The sequence below is a fragment of the Helianthus annuus genome, chromosome 11 (genome assembly GCF_002127325.2).
Source record: "Helianthus annuus cultivar XRQ/B chromosome 11, HanXRQr2.0-SUNRISE, whole genome shotgun sequence".
NCBI classification, from domain to species: domain Eukaryota; kingdom Viridiplantae; phylum Streptophyta; class Magnoliopsida; order Asterales; family Asteraceae; genus Helianthus; species Helianthus annuus.
The window spans coordinates 16,991,771-16,998,782 of record NC_035443.2 but is presented as its reverse complement, the minus strand read 5'-3'; the positions used below and the strand labels follow the sequence as shown (position 1 = coordinate 16,998,782).

The window sequence follows — 7,012 nt, the reverse complement described above, 5'->3', positions numbered from 1 at the left end:
ACTGGCGCGCTTGGTTCTCCTTTCCTGCCATCACCGCTTGTACCTTGTTTAAAGTTCGAGAATTTTCTTTTGTTACCCCTGGACGACTCAACGTGAGTCTCTTTCTTCTTTGGCTCAACATCAGAAAACTTGTTTAAACGGATAGCCTCCTCAGTGAGAGCTACACTCAGATCGATCGCCTCAATGATTGTTGCCGGTTTTGAAGAGGTCACCATACTTATGATTTGAGGAGCTAAACCCCAAATGAAGCGCTTAATCCGCTTGAATTCTGGTGTGACCATATAAGGTACCACATGTGACAGATCGTGAAACCTTTGAACATACTCTGCGATTTTCGGACCTTCCATCTTCAAATGCCAAAAATCAGTTTCCATCCTTTGAATTTCAGCGCGAGAGCAATACTTTCTTCGCATGAGCTCTTTCAGCTCAGTCCATGTCATTGCGTAGGCAGCGGCTTCACCAAGGGTTTGGACTTGTAAATTCCACCATGACAGGGCTCCGTCCAAGAATAGCCCAGAAATATAAGTAACTTGCTGGTCTGGAGCGCATTTGCTCATGCGGAGAACTGACTCTGTCTTCTCGGCCCATCGAACAAAAGCAACAGCACCTTCGGTGCCATCAAAGTTGACAGGCTTGCAGTCTAGGAACTGCTTGTAGGTGCACCCTGCACATACGTTACAATATATGAATGGCATTAGCAAACTTGCTAGAGATATCCAATGTATCATGGTATGCCTTAATAACTTAGCATTACCATGGGGCGGATTGTTGTTGCCGGTATTGCCAGAATTACTTCCACTAGTTCCTCCTTGAGAGGCTGCGTATTGCGCAATGGCGGTAGCGATGACCTGCTGAAGTTCTGCCTCGTTGGTGGGCATGCGTGTCTGACGTCTCGGTGGCATCTTCTAAAAGATGGTTCACGTTGGTCAGGTCATAGTAGGTAAAGTGTACGTATATAAAGATAGTAGTAATACATAACGTCTCATGTTAAAACAAACCAATCACATAACATCCCATGTTATAAATAAATCAATCACATAACATCTCATGTTATAGAACATAAATAATCAATCAAACATCACATGTGATGAGAATACTGCGATTGCATTGCCATAAATCGAGACCACAAAGTAAAGTTTACAAGTACATATCTGTATCATACATATCAACAACTAAGGGCTACATCACCCCAGTCCAAAATATCAAATCAATGTCAACAATATCCCATATACATAACAACAAAAGTCATGATCAATATGCAGTCTCCAAAAGCTGTGTAGTCTGTGCAATCGCCGTCTTCTCAACAAAAGTCCACCCGTGCTGTGCAAAATAGCCCTACGCTGATGGCGACGGAGGAGGGGGGAAATAAGAATAGAACAAACGGCGCATGTGGAGCCAATCCTCCTCCATGGCTCGGTGGGAACGCAACAAGAAAGCTATCTACTGCTCCTGAGTCCAAAAACGTGCAGCAGAGTCTGGAGATAACGGTCGAGGGGGATGTGATATCGCAGGGTGAGGAGGGCACTGGCATGGTGGTCGCTGTGCTCTCTCGAGCTCCTGCATGCGACGTGTAAGTGCCTCCTGCTGGATCATGAATGACCTGAGGATATCCTATACAGAATAACCCATATGATACGGATGATAGGGATTTGATGGTGGCATGATGGGTGGTGACGTCCAAAGAAAAGGCTCACTAGCTGGAGCAAAAGATGGCACAGTAAACGGTGAAACAGAGGGAACAACAGTATGATGAGGGATCTGTGGTACGAACTGATCTCCTCTAGTCAGAAAAGGTGCATGGCCGAAAGGCTGATGAGATAAGCCCTCTCCAGGACGTGGCGGAGGGATCTCCTGGAGAAAAGTAATAGGTAGGTCTGTGCAGTGAGTATCAGTAGTGTGTGTGTGAAACAGGGGTGCATCAAAAGGAGCTGAAGCTTGTGCTGAAACTGGTGTAACTGGTACCACAAAAGGTGGAAAATCATCATCGTCCTCTATCCACCCATTCCGGGTGTGCGCATACTGAGGGTCGACATGAGTCGCAAAGAGTGCATGATCAGGCTCTATGGGTACAGGGTCAGGAAAAGGAGCAACAATAACAGGATCAGCGGGTATATCAGCAACATGCTCATCCACTACCAGTGGAGCAGCAACAGGACCCTCTAACAATGGTGGGGCATCAATATGACCATCAGCAACTACATGATCATCCTCCATCAGTGGAGCAACAATCGGATGATCATCGACAGGTATATCAGCAATCAAAGGATCAACAACGGGTACCTCAGCATGGATAGGGTCATGCTCAAATACGGGATCTGGAGCAACTGCTGGCTCGGGGGCCACAGCAGGCTCCGGGTCGTCAAACTCTATCTCGAAATCTGCGGGGTCAGCAAACATGGGATCAACGGGGTCAACAGGGTCCTCCATGGGCTGACCTAGGTGTATAAACTCAATGTCCTGGTCTGGATCGAAGCCAGGTGGGAAGATGGGGTCGGAATCATCATCAATGTCATGATCAATAGCAAAACTCGGAGCAGGGGCAGGTGGCGCAGATGACGCCCTATCGGGGTCTGAATCATGTGAGTAGTGCTGCGCGCCCTGCGCGTGTGATGGTGCCGATGCCACAGACTCGAAAGAGTCTGGGACAGGTGAATGGGCAGGTGACTCCTCAGCAGGAGCATCTACGAGTAGCAAGAGATCGTCAGCAGCTAATAGGGCCTCGCCCTCAACATCATCCTCCAGTGGCTCGTCGTCAAACAAATCGATGTCATCATCAGCGACTACGTCTAGAGGCATATCGATAACAGGTTACATGGCAAGGGGTATGGAAGCAGGAATCACCGCAAGCGGCAAGTCCTCAGCAATGGGGCCATCAGCGGGCTCATCCACGGCATCGGGTAGTGCAAACGGCTGGAAATCGTCGTCGTCTGTACTGGTGGTGTCCGAAGTATACACCTCTCGCGCCGATGACATTCTGTCGTCCGATACTACGGGTATAGGGTCAGTGGTGTCCGACTCTCCTATGCTGGATGAAGCCATAGCGTCTGTAACACAAACACACATATGCACAAATAATCAATCATATAGTCAGATAAGCACATTAGTCCAATAAGCAATCAAATAGTTCTCCTAGTCCCACTAGCCTCCCAGCCTCTCAGACTGACTTCCTAGTCCCACTAGATTAACTTCCCAGCCTACCAGACTGACTCCCTAGTCCCACTAGACAATTCTCCCAGCCTCCCAGACTGACTCCCTAGTCCCACTAGACAACTACCTCGGCCTCCCAAACCGAGCCTCAGCCTCCCAGACTGAGCCTATAACTAACAAATAAAATGTGCTCAACATTTGTTTGTAAAAACGTTTTGGATCTGGACTTAAGTGGTATGCAGTGTAAAAATGTTTTCGTGAGAGCTCTAGTGATCATAATCTAGACTCGAGAAGGAATCCTAGTTCGCTATGATCAGGGCTCTGATACCAAGCTGTCACACCCTGGCTTTGGGGAAGCGTGGGTTAATTTGGTGTGACTTCTTAATACCATAGCTTAACCATAACAAAGCTATATGAAAGTAAAACCATGCAGATCATCCATTGATTTAAGTTTTAAAACAAAAGTAACATAACATTGTCTTAAGGCGTTGACACATGCAGCGGAAATTACAACCTAACAACATAAAACATTGTTTGAAAGACACAACCACAAACTTAAAATAAACGCCGTTTAAGACTTGCGACACGTCCAGGTAAAAGTCGCAATCCCTAAACGTGGATGATCCCATACTCTAACGCAGCGTAGCATACCGTGCCAGATCCTTAGTTCCCTGAAATACATGTAAGTTGGAAAAATCAACAAAAATTGTTGAGCGAGTTCATGTGTAGTGAGTATGTAAAACCTTTGTAATTATAAAAAAAATCCCTAGTATGTAGCAAATAAGGAAATAAAGAGATCACCAATGGTTTGCAAGGCCATTGATATGTGTGATGTGCAGTAGGAAGACTCAAACCTAGCGGATTTTGCGTTGGGCACAAAGTCACCCCGAGGTCCGTTCTGATGGGCCTGGGGCTGGGCTCGCTACACCTAGATAGATCTACCGCTACTGTCCCTCGGTCCTACTCTGAGGATTAATGGCCTTCAGTTCACGCCTACCCACTCATATTATCTAAGTAGTAACCCTCCTTACGCTAATGATACCATGTGTAAAGTACTCGTAAACATAGTAACATGTATTTCACCCCCGCAGTTTAGAAAACTGAAAACAGTTAAGAGAAAAGGGGGGATATGAACTCACCGAAGTGCGTCTCTAAAAAGTATCTCCCAGAAAATCTGTTGTGCGACGACCTACACGTACTAACTTCTATTAGACGGACGGCCGTGCCTTAGTTTAAGGTTTAAAGTCTTTGGGAAATAGTTAGGCAACTATTTCGTAATTACACATCGTAATTATTTTATAAATATATTCCTTCCCAAGGATGGGGGTTTTAATACATGCGCGTTCGTATAACTTCGAAATATATTATTAAGTCTCACTTAATAAAATATATTTTATTTCATTTATCCAAAATACTTTACTTCCAAAATATAAATATTTTTCCCAAACATATTATATTTTATTCCATATAATTTTTCCAAAATAATACTTTTGTCAAAATATGCGTTTAATAGTATTTTCTGAAAATACGTAACTTACGGATAAAGATCGGGTGTAATAATAATACCGTTGTAACTTAAATATTTATTGTGAAGGTGTTAGAATTATTTTGGAGTCGTTAATATTTGGTAATATTATCTTTACCCTAAAAATAATATTTACGTAGTTCACAAAATAATCATAAAAATTTACACAAGTGTTGTTATGAAAATATATATTAAATATATATTTTAGCAAGTTTTATTTTGTGAAAATCCCACCTCCGACACTTGGAAGTTTTGTAATAAAAATCGTGGCGAAATTTATATTTTGAAAACAAGTTAAAAATTATATTCATAACACTTGATAAACATATTTACAAGTGTTAGATTTATGGAAAAATTTCGCTAGAGTTTCCCCTGTAACTGGAGGTGGCCACGCTTTTAAAGCGTATCATTTTCTTTTAAAATTCAAATCAACAATGTTCCCAACATTAATCAACAAAGTTTCATCATCAAAATATTCAAAATTGTTATAAATCGCAAAACACATGAACTTGTGGTTTGTGCAAAATATATAGTAACTTTCCCCATATTTTTTAGTAGATCTTTCTATAAATAAAATCGGTTTCTCACGAATCTTGTTCTTTCAGAAAATGCATTTGTACATCTTCTTGTCAAATATTACAAAAACAATTCTTTGTTAAAACTTTTTGTCACACAAGTGTCTACACACTTGTGTGTTTACAAAAATCACCTTTGTTTAGGAAAGATCCGACTTTAAAAATATGATTTCTTTTGACACTTGGTCCTTTGAAAATACCACTTGTAGATCTGTAGATCTACTAGTTTAGAACTCCATTTCATAAGAAAAATTGTTTTTACACAAGTTCATGTTTAATAGTAGTAGTGTTGTTCATCTGACCACTTTCACATTTTAACATACTCTAGGTCATGTTACATGAACACGACTTAGCCGGGTTAGACGACGATCTGAGCTACTACTAGCATCAAACAACACTAAATAATCATAATAAAACAAGTCTCACAAGTTTTACACAATTATCCATCTATTAGCCATCATGTTCATCACTTTAATAGACTTTTAGTTGGTGATCTTGTATGTTCATGGTTTTCAACCGACAAAATTTTTATTAACCACTTTAGAATAGATCAAGAAGGCGTTTAGAGTCATTTACTACTAGCTCGAGGCTAGGCAAGAAACTAGTCGAAAAACGGTTGGTTAATAGCAACGTAGTGAGGTCCTTGTGTTCCCGAGTGCACCGAGCTTCCTGATGTGATCCCTTGCTTCAATGTTTGTATGAAAAATGGCTAGATAAAAATTTGAAAGTAGGTGGAGGAATGTGAGTGCTCTCGGCCGAGACTACAAGTGAGGGAGGGAGAGGAGTGAATTGTTTAAGTGGATTGTGAATGTTATGAGCATATGATCTAGTGGGTTTATTTATAGACTAACCATCATATTTATCCATTAGATATTTTGTAGGCTAGATACTAAACATGTGAATTAAAATAATCAAACAAATCATGGGTGTGTACCACCCTTACAAACCGTCAATCTTGGGGGGGGGGGGTAGGGATCCCCATCTACATATCACTAATTTCTTAGAAATATGTGATACCTTTCAGATCAATGGAGCATCAAATGACGACATCCGCCTTCGAATGTTTCCATTCTCACTAAAAGACCGAGCAAAAGCTTGGCTTAACACCCTCCCAGTTGGTTCGGTAAACACCTGGGATGAACTAGCCCAAAAATTTCTATATAAGTATTTCCCTCCCGCTAAAACGGCTAAATTAATGACTGAAATTAATACATACTCGCAAGACGAGGGGGAATCCTTATATGAAACTTGGGAAAGGTTCAAGGAGCTATTACGAAAGTGTCCTCATCACGGTCTTGTGGTGTGGCAACAAGTATCCACTTTCTATAATGGATTGTTGCCACATACTAGACAAACACATGACTCTAGCTCCGGGGTACTTTTAGGTAATCGCCGCCCATAGGAAATATATAATAAAATTGAGGAAATTTCTCAAACCAATTTTCAATGGCACACTCCACGAGGTAATAAATCCATTGCCCCGGGCGCCCATAAGGTTGATGAAAGCACTTCTTTACAAGCCCAAATCGAGGCCCTTTCTTCAAAAATTAAAAAGTTAGAAATGATAAAAACAGTCTCGGTTATTGTTGGTGCACTTGTGTCTGTACTTTGTCTGTATTCGGTCTCGATGTAAAACGATGTCTATGTTAGTCTTGTAAGTTTGACCAAGTCAACTATCCTCCTAGTTTGACTTGGCCAAGCAGTTTGTGCATGAATGTAAAATGTCTGTGCCGAAGGATGTCTCATCGAAGGATAGTTTAGATCC

At 41.8% G+C, this 7,012-nt stretch overlaps 1 non-coding gene across 1 annotated transcript; it reads right to left on the bottom strand.

The window, feature by feature from the left end:
- Nucleotides 1-6,436: 6,436 nt before the first annotated feature.
- On the bottom strand, nt 6,437-6,543 carry LOC118484582. The gene has a single exon (XR_004873690.1). It is a non-coding gene; the product is annotated as a small nucleolar RNA R71 (small nucleolar RNA).
- Between the last annotated feature and the right edge of the window lie 469 nt (nt 6,544-7,012).